This window comes from Anser anser, assembly GCF_964211835.1.
Source record: "Anser anser genome assembly, chromosome: 5".
Taxonomy (NCBI): domain Eukaryota; kingdom Metazoa; phylum Chordata; class Aves; order Anseriformes; family Anatidae; genus Anser; species Anser anser.
The window spans coordinates 54,736,197-54,751,569 of NC_139725.1; the positions used below are offsets into that span (position 1 = coordinate 54,736,197).

At 38.1% G+C, this 15,373-nt stretch overlaps 2 protein-coding genes across 5 annotated transcripts in view; one reads left to right on the forward strand and one right to left on the reverse strand.

The window, feature by feature from the left end:
• The window catches only part of BEGAIN (brain enriched guanylate kinase associated), a 161,298-nt gene that overhangs the window by 77,376 nt on the left and 68,549 nt on the right, over window positions 1-15,373 (reverse strand). The gene's annotated exons all lie outside the window — the stretch shown is intronic.
• Window positions 1-15,373, forward strand: part of LOC310901092 (uncharacterized protein) — a 275,956-nt gene that overhangs the window by 62,218 nt on the left and 198,365 nt on the right. Inside the window, exon 3 of the transcript XR_014585593.1 lies at window positions 1,952-13,656. The gene's annotated coding sequence lies outside the window, so the exon portion shown is untranslated. The remainder of the gene's footprint in view (window positions 1-1,951; window positions 13,657-15,373) is intronic.

The following is a 15,373-nucleotide window of genomic DNA, read 5'->3' on the forward strand; positions in this document are numbered from 1 at the left end:
AATAAAAGATCATGTTTTCCTCACTCAAGCACATTCATATTTATGAACCAGAATTTTTGCATGAGTTTTCCCTGTGGTCAGTGGTCATTGTGCATGCAGAAAATCCTACCTTCCAATATTCACCGTCAATTACCAGTGGGTACTGCATAGTAGTGACCTTCTATATGTCCCTTAAACCACATATTTACATACAGGGACGTTTCAGGAACAATAGCTGTGCTACAGAAAGCAGCAGAGAATCTCAATATTTATGATAATGGAGAACTCTGATGAGTCTCTTGCCACTTCTGTAAGTCCACCTGGGAACAGCTTCACGTCAAGAACTATTGGCAGCAAGATGCTGCTCTTTAGGGTACTCAGATGAAAAGCACAATGTGAATTCCAGTATATTGCTCTAGTTGTGCCACTGAGTTATTCATTGAAAAATGAAGGAGCATTTTGAGTATTTTCTAATTTCTTCCACACCAGACTTGGACTAGGTATGTGAAGACACCCAGAGAAGATAGAAAAATAATAGATGGCCTGAGGTGTATGTGTTGTCATCACATGAATTTACAGCAATATTAACTTGAAATTCAAAGTGGAGGTGAGGAAATCTCTAATATCTCAGTATCATCGATTCTTCAGTGAGCAGTCAGTATTACTTTGGATTATGTATCTCTCACAGCTTTCCTGATGTTCTCAGGCAAGCTGTAAATCTCACAATCAATACATGTGTATTTATTTAATACATATCAGTCCTGTATTTCACTATATGTTTATATTCTCAACTCTGGATGACAGGAAAACTTTCCACTGTAAGAATGTAGATTTGAAAGTGGTCTCTATCTGTCATTCCATTTTGTATCTACATATTTTTAAGTACAGAATTGTAAACTGCTCCTAAAAATCTGATCCTTAAAATCTTAATTTGAAACAAAATCTGAGAATGCAGTCACAGTTTTTTTTCCAGAACTAATGGAGCTTTTTCAAGTCACTGCATTTTGCGTATTTCTCCCCAGTTCAGTGAGTAATGCACAGTGTTATTTTTCTAATGAAGTAACAAAACTCGCAAATTTTGAAATGGGTGAAATTAAAACATTGCCTGGCTTTTCAAGCCCACAAAATTAATTAAAGTGATGATTTTGGAGCTAAGACATTATCTTAGCAGGGACAAATCTCTGCTGTTTTCAAATCCATTGCCAGCTCCCTTCTGTGTAGTGTCAAGCTAACCTATCCCATACCTTTTACTGATACATAGCAAATAGCTTTGGTATATAGGTAATCCTGACAAAACATTTTAAGGCTATGAGGTTGTGAGATGTTTTGATAGAGAGAGGAGTGGTGTAAATTCCACTTAGCTGTTTGTTCACTGTTTTTCTTGACATTTTTCAGTAGTAAATACTGTGTAATCGCTACATAAATGAACTAATGCACATAAAAGCTCTGCTCAAAATGTGGTGGGTCTTACAAAGATCCCCAAAGGGATTTAATAACATCCTGTCTCAGATAATCAGTGTCAGATGCAGTCATTCTAATCACATTCTCATGTGCAGGGTTTAAAAATAATTAGTATTATTTGTCAGATATACAAATGCAAAAGTTGATTTGTCAGCTTTTGCAATTACATGGGTTCTATCATTGGAAAATCAGAAATCAGCAAAACATATATATATATATTTGTCTAAACAAATTATGAATTTTAAAAGAAAAAAAAGTTCCCAGTTCTGTCATTGTATTGTTTCCTTTCTCAAACAACAGTTGTAAGAAACTTGTAACTATTGAAAAATAATTTTAAAAGCCTATTTGAAACTATTTTTAATAGTATCAATACACAAAGAGCAATTTACTATAGGAAAAATATCCGTCTCAACAAACTGATGCTAAAGTATTTCAGATTACCAAATTTTAAAGCGACTTTTTATTGTACTATAGCATGATAAAGTAACTCATTTTCCTTTTCTTTCTACAGAGCTTCCCTTATCCCTCACTGAAGTGATTGAGACAGACTCCTGTGTCAAGTGAGGTTCAGACTTGAGCATACTGTTGTAACAGCCTGTGTTTCCTTGTCTTGTCCTAGAACATGCAGTACGTTACTTCAGATATTGTCTGTGGCTCATCTGACAATAATCACAGATGATACTCACAGACCTATAGCAATTTTTATTTTTTTCTTAAAGTGGATTTCTCAGCGAGACATGATCAACACTTTATTTCACCACCCAGACAGGAACAACTAGCAATTCATCAGTTTTGGTGGCAGAAGATGATTGATCCATTGCGCGTATATTAAACTCATAGAGATTACTTTTTCTATTTAAAAAAAAATGTTATGAGAAAAATAAAAACCATGAACTTTATGCTTCCATCTTCATATTTCACAGGTGAGTATAATTTGTAGTCTGATATTATAAAGATCCTAATTTCACATGCTGCTCTTCAAAAATACTGTTCTTTTCATGCATGAATATACACGATTCATTTATAAACACCAAGGAAAATCTGAATGATTTTTTAAAATTCTGCATTTTTCAGAAGTTGGAGAATTTCAAGGTTACTCCTTTCTCCACTTGTGCATGGAGAACTTACTGAATGGATTTTTAATAGTCTTTAAGCAAAAGTCACCTCAAACCTTGCCCCCTTGAAAGGGAGAAGGATTTTCTGTAGAACAGGAAAGAACATCTCCTGATCTGATTTTAGCTTAAACTCAGTGTTCTTTAAGACCTGAAGGGGATTTGAAAGTCACTTAAACTGGGTTGTTCTAATATCATTTCTGGACTTGCCCAATTTAGCCCAATTTTGCCCCAGTATAAAAGAAGCTAAGCATAAAAACTGCTATTTTTGCTTCTATTAACACCATGCAGCTATTTTAAGGCCATGCTTTTATAAACACTAATAAGCCCAGATGAAACATTGACAGAGCAAGCTGGAAGAACCACAGGGACACCTTGGAACATACTGTCACGACTCTACCTCCACATCCCATCCTCATTGCAGGAGCACGTGACGGTGGTGCTGATTTAGCATCACAGACTTGTGAGATGCTGTCAGCTGCGCTTGCTACCTACTTTCCTACCAGTCATGCCAAAGTAGGTAACTGGCTGTCATCTCCATGGAACAAAGGCTGGAGCTGATAAAAATGTCAAACAATCCATTTTCTGTGAGGGGGTGGCAGTTCTATTCCTGGAGTTACCCAGAACTATCTATGACCACTGCATTAAATAATGTAAAGCTGCTGTAGGAACTGTAACAATATATCTTTGTGAATATTTTAAATGTAATTCTCTAATTGAAATATTTTGGGTCTTTACTACAAACCAGGAAGATATGAGGACTTTTTAATGAAGAAAATAATAGGTTATTTTTTTGCTATAAGTAAAACAATTTTTTTTCCCATTTGTTATATTTTCAGAAATGTCCAAGCCATTTTAACATAAAAATATTGCATACGAGATTCCAATTAATACATTTCAATTTTGCAAAGTGTTAAGCCATCTGTCAATGGAAAATTTTGGGTGACCTTGGCTATCAGTTATGCTATCAGATTTTTAATTTCTATCATACTTATTTATTTATGTATATTTACCAAATCATGTGAGCATCCTTCTGTGGATGCATAAGTATGTACTTTAAATCTACTATTTTTAGAAAATATGTATGGTAAATAGTATATAAAACCTTTAGAATTAAATGTTTGTGCTCAGACGATAAATACCTGAATGAATCACTGTATTAGGCATGTTGACAGAACAGTTGTAGGTTTGGAGCTACCTGTAATGTTTGATTTCGTTTGTTGGTATCTTCAAATATGTGTGTAGCCAAAACACAAATTATGTTCCATTCAGACACAAGGCAGTTGGTTCAATACAGGTGTACCAAAAAAATGTAATGTTTTATGACTAAATGAATTAATGAGTTTTGTGTTCTTAAAATGTGAACGTCATAGCCTCTGTGAGTAACGCCACAGGAGAAGACATAAGCTAATCTGTTTTATATACATTTCTAGTAAATATAAACTAGTTTAAGCTCTCAAAAGTATCCCTGGAAACAGTCCATGTTTTTCCAAACTTTTGCTAAAGTTACTACGTTAACTGGTACTCTAGTTTGCATATGAGTATCCACCATTGTCTTCAATATAGTCATGCATTACAACAAAATGCAAGAATGTGTAAAGTTTTGCAAAGTTGGGGATAACTTCTCTTGGTACCAATCTAACATTTTATTGTGGCTATATGACTTCATATTTTGTCAGTCTTTAAATGCATGAAATATACAAACAGAACTGAAATTAAACAGCTGGCTGAGTACAATTTTACTGATGATTAGATTTGGGGGAAGAGAAACAGGTGCAGAAACACTCCGTCCTGCAACTACAGAAAAATATGATAGGAATTAGTCATTCCGTATCTGCATGGAAATAATCATAAATTGTTAATAATATTTCGAGTTTCCTACTTGGGAAGCTGATAATCTGCATACTGTGAAAAGCATTAGCTAGACTGGCTGTCTTGCAATTCATAAACTATTGCTGTAGAATACAAACAGTCACACTTTCAAGGTTATAGATTGTTTTTGAAATGTATTCAATGACAGTTGGTAGTTTCTACACTGTTTAAATGCATTCTGTTATTTTCTATGTGAAGCAATAGCCATAAATATATTGTACAGGTGCCAAAATATACCTATTGTCTGTAGGTATGTCCCATCAGAACCATACATGCTCACATGTTTAGTATGTTTCATGAGTTTTAATTTTTGTAATTTTTTCCAATGCTGTCAGTGATAACAGCCAACAGGTTCACTGAGGCATTTGTTTTGAGGATGAGTTTTTGTGTAATGGCAGAATCCAGTGTTCATGAAGGATGTTTTTTCCATGTGTAGGAAAACAAGTATCAGGCTGACCTAGGGGCTGTCCTTTCCTACATTTCCTCTGGATTCTTTTCTTCAACTATCTGAATAAGTGTTTCTAACTAGGCCATAATGGATCATTTTCCTCTACTTTCTTCCTATTATAATTGTTTTCCTCCAGCATCCCAACAGCAGTTCCACATCTCACCCTTTTTATGGTTTGACTTCAGGCAAGATTTACATTACTCCAGTTGCCCTCTCTGAGGGCATTTAATAAACCTTTGTTTCAAAATGGAAAATACTTTAGGGTAGCTAATTTTAAGTATCTGGATAAGATGACTTCTATCTCTAGAAGTGAATTTTTATGAGTCTGAATGAGAAAAATTTGGAGAAGATGTTCTGGATTCCTAATATGTAAGTATATAGATGCTCAGAGTATCAGCTGCATAAATTGGTAATACGTTAAAAGCTAACTTGTAAGTCCTTTATTACCAGTGTAATTCTCCCCTTTTCCTGTTTTTCCACAGTCTTGCTTGTATCCTTTAAGCTTGGGAGTTTTGGATAATCACTGACTCATTTTGTGCTCCAGAAATGGACTACATAAGAGGACTTTTCTAAATATATGAAAGTATTTATTGCATGCATAAGCTGTGCTTGTACTTGTATTTCATACCTTTCCAAAATCCAGAATGATTTTTTTAAAGTAGGCATGTGAATGCCTGAATAAAATCATACTGAATAAGAATTAGGCTAAATTTTACTGAGAATAGCAGCTCTTCTGTGTGAAGTTTTGGTCTGCACTTGCACAGATCCAGCAGTCCATGAGTGGTGCCTCCAGAGAAACTGAAAGAACTAATAATTACAAGACGTTTTTTAAAAATGTTTGACTTGGTAAGTAGAATAAAGTTAACATTTAAGAACAAAATGTTATAAACATTTCACTTCGGATATCCTAAATAATATCTCACTCACTCTCATAACTTTAATTTGCCCAAGGAATACACAGAATAAAGACCGGTTTTCTAAGCAGCTCCAGCAAGCTATTGGGTGAGGTGTTTCAGCAAGAGAGGGAAGTGCTGGCATGCTGGGAAGAGGGCAGGGATGTCTCTCTGGGAATGCTATCATAATCACCTGTCTTCAAGACAGGGATTCAGTCTGGAAGAAATGGAAGGGAAAAGCTTATTCTGAGACTTAAAGGCATCTTAGAAACAAACTCAAAAACAAAGCTGGTCTAGATCAGTCCAAGAAAAGCAAGTCTGAGAGAGGATGCGGCTGCCCTTTTAAGATAACAGGGAAGGGATATAATTAATTCCTCTAAAGAAAGGTTTGGCTTAAGAACAAGTAAACAGAACTGGCTATGATTATATTTTCTTCTGGAAATTAGAAAACTTCTAATGATGGAACAACATGATTCTGGAACAGCCTTCCAATAGGAGTAGCAGACAAAAACACTCAGAAGACGGAGTATGCAGTTGCCTGTAACTGCAGATAACTGCTCCAAAATGTCCATGTTCCTGCATATTTTCTTCTTCTTTTTTTTTATTTTTTTTAATTTTTTTTCCCTTCCTAACTTGCTCTTTCACAAAATGACTTTTGTCAACAGATTTATTCTAATAGCAGGTCTCAGCCCTTCTGGATCTTACTCCCGGTACTTGTGGGAGATCAGAACCAAGCACTAACTTGGTACTGACAATGACAGGGCTCAGAAATGGAAGAAATCTCATTGAGAAGGCCAGTGTCAAGCATCCTACCTTTCAGAACCTGATGCAGCTAATGAATTTGTCATTTGATCTCTACTGACAATACATTTATCAGTCCAACAATTTTACTTGTGCACAATACAAATGCACTGCAGCAGAACATTTGTATTTTGAACTGAGAATACTATGATTACGTAGATAATATCTAGAGAAACATTCCCAGAAGATGCTTCCAGGCAGCTTAAAATCAATAGAAATGATGAGTATTCTACATTTCTTCAGATTTTGTTTCTGGTTTGTCTACATAACCCTTATCTTTTACCCCTGAAGAGAATGGGTGCTTTCACTGTGGATAAATTTCTATGTCCCTTTTGCTGAGAAAATTAAGCACCGAATGATCTACTTCAGAAATCTGCTCACTGGAGAGTTGGCAAATATGCATGTAAACAACTGCCCTAGAGTACTGTCTGAGCTATTTTTGTGTTATAGTTTGGTAGGTTAGATGAAAGAATAAATTAAAAAGAGAGAGAGACAGAGAGACTAGATTTCATTTCAGAAATTGTTTTTCTTTTTTCTGACTGCTCAGAAACTCAGTGAAGTCCTCCTCTCTTGTCTGCCACCATAGATTTAGATCCTTTTTGCTAAACTCTGTTCTTAGTAAAGAAGTTATTCATCACTGACTGTACCTCTGATGAAATAATTCACTGGAATTGCCTGGGCTGGTTGGCATGGAGTTTATCCCTTGTATATCCATAAAGGTTATCCCAGTCCATCTTACACTCTCTGGGATTATTTGCAATTGATTCTTTCTAGTTTTATGTGTCTTCCATTATAAAGGACAGATTTGCTGTTGTCTTAGGGTATACTACATCCATTTTAAAGACACTTATATATGCCAGGCACTGTTACATTGGACTCTCGGGTATGTCAAATAAACAATATGGCTCCTGATGTAGAGGAAATCAATTCTCTTCTTTCACTTGACTTCCTCTCCTACCTTTTGCCTTTCTTATCTATTTAAAGTATTAGTTCATTGAGGAAGGGGCAGTCTCTTAGTATATGGGGGGAGCAGCATACAGTGTAATGAATCCTTACCTCAGAATGGGACTTCAAGTGATACAGTGAAAAGAAAATGTGAGGAAGATTCTGGGAAATTCTTTTGAGAAATCAAGAAAAAGGCAAGAAAGGACAATATCTGAAGGATGGCAGTCTTAGAGATGTATTGAAAACAATCCAATACTCTTGGATTTGACTGGGGTGAAATTTCAGATTAATGGCAAGACTTGAAAAATATTATCTTGAATACCACTTGAAGCCACAAAAATGTTGATTAAAAGGTTGAATCTGAAATACACAGAAGCCAGACCAGGCTTAGAAATAAAGGCTATGCAGAATTTCACCTCCCCACAGATGAGAGCTGACAGGAAAAGGGGCAATGCTGGTGTGAAGAAGCAGGCACGGTACTTGTGCCAGGGCAAGGGGCCACAACTGCTGTTTCTGCAAGAGGGCCGAACAATAGTTTTTAGCCTCCTCACAGCAGCCTTTCCCTTGCCAGTAGCAGTGGCAGGTCTCTGGCAGAGGCAAAGCAGGCAGCTGCCCCAGCAACTGCTTACTTTGTCTATGTCTAGAGCTGGCTCTGCAAATCCCATTCCGTTTATTTCAGGGTTTGAATCATATACTATACCTGGCTCAAGGCCCATTCTATGCTTCAAAAGTGCTTTGGGGAAAAAAAAAAAAGGTGCTGCAAAACAAAATTGCCAGGTGTGAGCAATCAGAGCACAATTACATCTATTATGAATGGAATGAATTATCTCCTTAAAAAATATTAACTGTTGTGGAACATGTCTCATTTAGCAATTAAAAAATGTATACATTCAGGTGAGTCTTATTACTGCTGGCTAACTCCTGTCATGCTTTTTTGTACTTCCTTTGAATGTCAGAACTGACTCTGTTGCAGAAAACAGTCTCAGTCTTTATCCAGATGTACATCAGTGAGTCATGAGCACGAGACTGTTTTATTCAGTATAGACAATGTCTAACTATGATAACAGTGAACTAATGTATACATTTAAAACTACAGAGTTATAAAAGCAGAACGCGGAATGGTGAGAATTCATTGATATGGAAAAGACCTCTCAAACGGAGAGCATCAAGGATTACACGTGATACAGCTCTGAAGCAGTACTTGGCTGAAGTGCAGGTGCCTGCCTTCAAGACAGGGAGGAATAGAGAAGGGTTGCTCTCTAAAACAAGTCTCACAGATGCTGACAGTCGGGACTCTGGAGCTCCCCGGGAGGCTGCATGGACACAGAGCTGTCTGGGGCTGAGCAGCTGGGCTGAGCAGCTGGGATCAGCTTCTGGGATACCTCTGCAAGAGGTACAAGTCCCTGGAGGAACTTAGCTCATTCAAATGGGTTTGCAAATCCACCTCACTCAGAGGGCTGGGCAATATGGAGTTAGTAGAGAACCCAGCAGCTGTGACAACTTCTATTTAAGGACCTAGTGATGATAGTATATGTCACACCCTTTTGGTGATCTGAGTGGGGAGCACAGTTTAATTCCCATTTGAGAGACCTTAGGTCCATTTCTACATTTTCTCAGGGTATAACCTTGCTAAGTAGCTATCAGCGTGAACTTTCAGGCCATCCACTGAAGCCTGGTGCTGGACAACTAGAAATACAAAGTTACAAAGCCATCAAGAAAAACAACAAGAAAGAGGAGTTTGCTTCTGTAGCTCTTGCTTCCTTGACTAAATGGTATGCCTGTCTTTCTTCAGCTGCTTACAGAATCAGAGCTCCTTATTCAGGTGGTCTGAAGGTCCCTCCTGAACCCAGGGACTTCTCGAGGCAATGCAGTGCCTGTATTTTGTGCCCAGAATATGATTTGGATCAGACATCAGAAGAACAAGTATATGTGACTTTAGGTGCAGTAAGCTAATGCTAACTACCCTGTGCAAATAAATGAAATTTTTTAATATATATATATATTTTGATTTGGCTGCCAAATGCAACTGATGGCTAACTGGACTTGAGGTTTGTAACACCGTTAACTTGTTACAGTACAAACCTGGAAACCAGAAGGTCTGACCTGGTAGCTGATCCCCTTGAACGAAACAAAAACATTTACAGGAGACTAGGAGGGCAGAAATTGCAGTAAGACAGTGGGGCCAAGACACCTGGAAATCTGGTTCCTACATTTGCAGGCTTTTTAAAGACCATAAGTGATTAGAATCAAATTCCCGTCTCAGCCAAAAGATAGCATTGTAATATTCCTTAATGTATACTGAGGCTCTGTGCCAGTCCTGAAGGAGTTGGAAGAGCATCACGCCGCCCATATAATCAAACCTTCTAGGCATGCAGCAGTCAAGTGATGGGGCGGGCTGTTAAAATGTGAACCTGTTAATATGAGACTGTACTCCCTTATTTCTCATATAGTTATGGATGCTTTAACTTTCCCACAAGCCCTGCTTAAAAGTATCTCCTTTGCCAGAAATACACTACTGTTTAGTAGCTGAGTAATGTTTTTTATCTATTTGCAAGCGTCAGACTCCTGCCAGTTCCAGACCAAAGCTGCAGCCTTTTGGCTTCCGCAAGCACAGAATGTATTGGTTTAAACCAGGGTAGATCAAAGACTTGTCTCTAGCTAAAGGAACTACTTCGCTTGGCTTTTGGGCTGGGGAAAGCATCATACCTGATAAACAAACACCACAGCTCAGCTAATGAAACTGACTGGGAATGGGTAGCACTTGGTTAGCAGGTAAGCATTCTCCCTGAGCAGCTGGCAATGCCCTAAGTGTTATCTGCAGAAGATGGTGACTACTTAATAACGTTATAGTCTGCAAAATACCCCAGGGAATGTGAGATGAGAGAGAGGATGTTTGTGAGAGGATGAAGCACTAAGTTGAATGATCCTATGGACGTGTTTAAGGTAGCTCAGGTGTGAAAGCAGTAAGTCCTTAATTATCAGATAGTTAATTCAGAAAAGCTTAAGTTTTCTTTTTGTTGTGGTACATTTTCTTTGCTTTATACAAAGAGAGTTTCTGGAGCTGAAGGGCTACCTCTCCCAAGCTTCATTAGTGCTGCTTGTACATTTCTCATTCCTAACATCCCTGTGATCTCCTCTGCATAATTAGAACTGAGAGTAGAAAATTAAGAAAGGTTTAACTTTCCCATGCCTTTGTATTGTTTTAGTACGGCACAAGATCACAGAAAGGACTGAAATTTCTTTTCTGCCCATGCAGTAGCTCTTCTGAAGGAAGGGCGACAACCTTGGCTATCACCAGAGAATGCTCTGACTCACTGCTAACACTGTTGCAACTGGTGAACTTCTGAGCTCTTGATATTAGAATTCAGATTTATTTTACAACACATTTCTGTATTTCTCTGCCTCTCAGCATAGCTATACAGCACATCTTGTTGCTTATTTCATCAGCAACTAGTTGCTTTCTCTCTGTCTATCAGTCTTTGGGGAAGAAACCACACTCTTCCCTTGCTACTGGAAAGCTGATGCTTGATCCTGGCAGCTGTTTTACACCTTCAGATGAGCAATCTTCTTGACTGCTCATAGGAATATCCAGTTAAGGTCTTCATAGCTTGTCCTAAGAGAGATTTTTCTTCCTGACTCTCTTCCTCCCTTGCAAAGTGTATTTTAGCATCATTCTCAAACTTTGTACTGGCAACTATCTCCTTGCTGAGAAGTGACATCCTTTCACGGTCTAACGCCCAGTGTCTTGTTCCTGTCTTGTTTTCACGTAATCTATGTTTAACAGCTCCAGACATCTTGGCAGGAGGGCCAGAATATACTTACTCTCTGTATTTCTTGGCCTCCTTCTGATACAACTTAGAGTTCCTCTGCTCCCTATGGACCTTTGAAAGAACAAAGTGGAAGGGGAATGCAAAATCCTGCTCTCTTTCTCCCTTGCTGTGATCAAGTGCAATAGGAGTGGCAGTTCCTGTACTCCCAGGAAAAGACATACTAAACTCTTTGGATAGCAAGAAGGACGTCCTTTGCTGGCAACACTGGCCAATATCTGGGGAAGCTCCACAGGCAGTCCTTTGATGCACCTCCACAATTTATTTTCAATAGGGTGTGTCTTAAAGGCACATTTTAACATTTTAGGATAAACTCCTGCCCTAGTGAAGTTAACATTGAAGAACCAGTGGGAATTTAGGTATTTGTTTCTTTGATTTATTGTGAATTCTTTGAACTATGGGCCAGTCCTGTAGACAAATTTAACACTTTACAATCCTATCTTATGGTATGACAAGAGCATTATGCTGTTAGGTAGATTGCCTACTTATAGGTTATGTGTTTATGCCCTGGCAGAGTCATGAACTTTCTGACTCCTAAAGACTAACTCAGGTGGTAGATGATGAGATCTATTGTCTCACATTAATCAGACCTGAGTTAACAAACAAACAAACCAAACAAACAAAGAAACAAAACAATCAATCAATCAAACAACAACCAAAAACAAAAAAAAATCAACATAAAAACTGTTGGAGTGCTCTGATATTTGATACCTTTTCACAGCTCTTCTCTCTCAACATAACTCGGAAAGTTTTCAGCCAAACTGTTTGTTTTGGAGAATATGACTGAGATACAGAAAAGGGAAACAGAGAAAAAGAAAAACTTTGAAATTAACTAGTGACATTCAATTAGCTGTGCACATTTCTGGTTTATAGCATGAGTTGAAAAGAATTAGTACATCGAATGTCAGTAGTAAGCATGGGAATAGCTCATTAAAAAAATGTGGATTTTATACTCCTTTTATAAACTTGTGTGACCAATTCAGCCTATGCTAAATACTTCATTAAAGGTTATGAAGGTTGAATGATGGCAGTACATGTGGGAAAAAGAATTTTAAACAAGCTGAGGTCTCTCCAGGTTTCTATAAATACAAGGTTTCTGTGATGGTAGGCAGCATTTTTTTATTTTATTATAATTTTATTTATTTATTTATTTATTTATTTATTGTATCCCAACACTTTTCTGTTCATTCGGACCTGACAAAGTAAATGAATAATAAAAGTTGAACAGGAAAGGTAGATACAAAGAAAACAGTTGCCTGGATTTATTGAGCCCACTTGATGGTGTTGAAATTATTATTATTTTTTTTTATTTTTTATATCCCTTCAGGCTATAGTATAGGCCATCTAATATATGTTACACACCACATAAGAGAGCAAAGAAACAAATTTTGCTTACCCATTAGTGATAATGTTGTACTCTAAAATTAGTATCTCTGCTGTGGTGTAGAACTACTTATATTGAACAACTGTTTCTCTTACCAGTAAATTAAATTTAAATGCATATGCAATATGACAGCACTTAGTTCAAATGGACAGTCCCACTGATCTGGAAGGTAGAAACACATGAGGATCTCTACTAAAGGCAAACAAGGAGCAAGAAGGCGAATCACCACAAGTGTTGGGGAGGTAGCACACATGCCAAGTGTTGGGGTATGTCCCCACAGCACCCGAGCCATGCGCCTATCCGACTGGTGGCAGGACAGTGTTTTGCTGGGAGGCTTTGACCTGCAGGTTAACCAGCACAGGTGGCTGTGGGGACTGAGCTCGCTCCCAGTGCTGGCTCGCTCCAGGGTTTGCTGAGTGAGGACTGTCTGAATCATGCTTCAGAGACACCACTGGCACTGGAAGGGCAGAGAGAGAGGTGTCTGCTGTATAGCTCCTGAGAAGGTTATTGGCAGTTTACAGCATGCGCTTCTCCAGGTGAACTGCAATGGGGAAAGTTCTGAGGAATCGCCATTTAGAGAGAAACAGAAAGATTAAAGGGTGGTTGACACAATATGGAGACAGAAGGAGAGCATATCTACCCCTTTCTTCAACAATTTTCTAGGCACTTGTTCCTTCCTCACACACCACAGCAGAGGTGTTTGTTGCCCGGGGTAGCTACAGCCTCCAGCAGAAGCTCCTCTGTCCTCTGCACCATGGAAAATGAGCAGCTGAGTGAGCTCTATTAGTCACTCCATCCCTCCTTAAGACTTACTTCCTCACGGAAGCTGGCAGAACCAGTAAAATCTGAAACCAAAGTTCTCTACAGACAAAGCTCCGGCTGACCCCTCAACTCATGAGACTGACTTTGTTGAACCTACAGCAACTTGTACCAGGTAAGCTTTTGGCTAATGATATTTCACGCTGCCTTAAAAATAAATATTATGTTATGGCCTGAGGTTTTGTTCCTCATCCCATTTGTTTAGTGTGACTGTGAGTACTTGGCAAAATATGAGGTAGAAATATTTTAAGTATCTGCAATCTTGGAAGAACAGAGTGAGGTATCATTTGTGTGAAATACTCTAATATGTTAATTTAAAAGAAAAGTTGTATTTACATTTGGGTGCTTAAGGTTAGGGCTATGTACAGAACCTTTGGAAATATGTGTTGATGTCAGATCAGAAAAGTACTTTTCTTCTGGTAAATGACAGACATGAAGATTTTAGTCAAGTACTGCACTTTGGACCATTATTTTTCAATTGGTGTGCTTTTTTTCAACCCTTTATCAGAACTACTCTTGTGTCACAGGGCAAGGAAACCTCTCTATTTAAGAAGAAAGGTGGGGTAGTGGTGTTTCTTAGCTGTGTCCCTGGAGCGTTTTTGGTGTGTGCAAATGCTAAATAAGTGAAGCTGGAACACTTTCAGATATGAGTTGTAGTGAGCCGTCTGCAAACAGTCTTTGGGCCAAAGCACCGCTTGTGCTTTGGCCAGTGGACAAGTGCATTGCTGCTATTAAAATGTATACTGCATGTTGTGTTTTCTTATTTTTCAAACAAAGGAATAGTTCATAATCACTAAGCAGAAAATTAGGGGTGTTTTTGCATGACAGTATGGAAGAATATGCTTCATTCTTATAGGTCAGTAGCCAGATATAATATCACAGGCAATATTTGCAGAATACAAGAGAGGAACTTCATTTTTTCTAATCTCCATCATCTTGGTGAACACAACACTTTGAAACACAGCCTTCCAGAACTAATGCAAAGAAGGCAAATTTTAGATTGCTAAATTGTGAGAGCCTTCTGACCCATTGTTTTGTGTGGATCAGACACAGCAATAAAAGTACAAAGGATACTCAGTAGTGAATTACATGGGTTCTGCTGCCAGTCATAAAGGTAAACGGCTTATTGCCCTAATTTCCTTCCTTCCTACCACTCAGTGGTAAAGAAAGATCATGCTTGAAGGACTATGAGATCTGCCTTTTAATGTGTAATGTGAATAGAATTTGAACTATACAGTTTGTCTTCCTCTATGCTGGATTCTCTGCCCTCCAGTGGTGTTTGGCCACTGCATCTTATATAGACTTTTTTCTCTTCCTTCAGCTTCTGACCTAGCCTTAAAATCTAAACAGATGAAATCTCAACAGAAAACAGAGAAACAAAGCACAAAGAAACAGTAAACGAAGTTTCACAAATTTTATGGTAATACATGGCTGAAATAAGCACTCTGGGCCACAAGGATGCATTCCCTGCTATGATGTACATAATCCATCAACTGATCAGGATTTTTCTTAAAATGAATTTAGCCTTGGTCTTTAGTCCCACTTCCATGGTTACAAATAGTCTTTCAGCTGTAAGACTAAATGTATGCCTGCTCAGTTCATGCTCACTTGTTTTCATGCCTGTGCTGCACCATAGCTTAAAGCATTTATCTTCTCTGCTCATCCATACTTTTTACCTACTTACAAATGACAAGACCAGTCAGGGAGAGAGAAGGCAGCCAGAAAAGGTACGTGGGAATAAAATATTTAACAAGGAAGGAATCTCTAGACAGTGGAGGTCTTTGGAGGATTTGGAATTTGACTTTATGTTCTCCTTGGTCTTCCTACTAGTG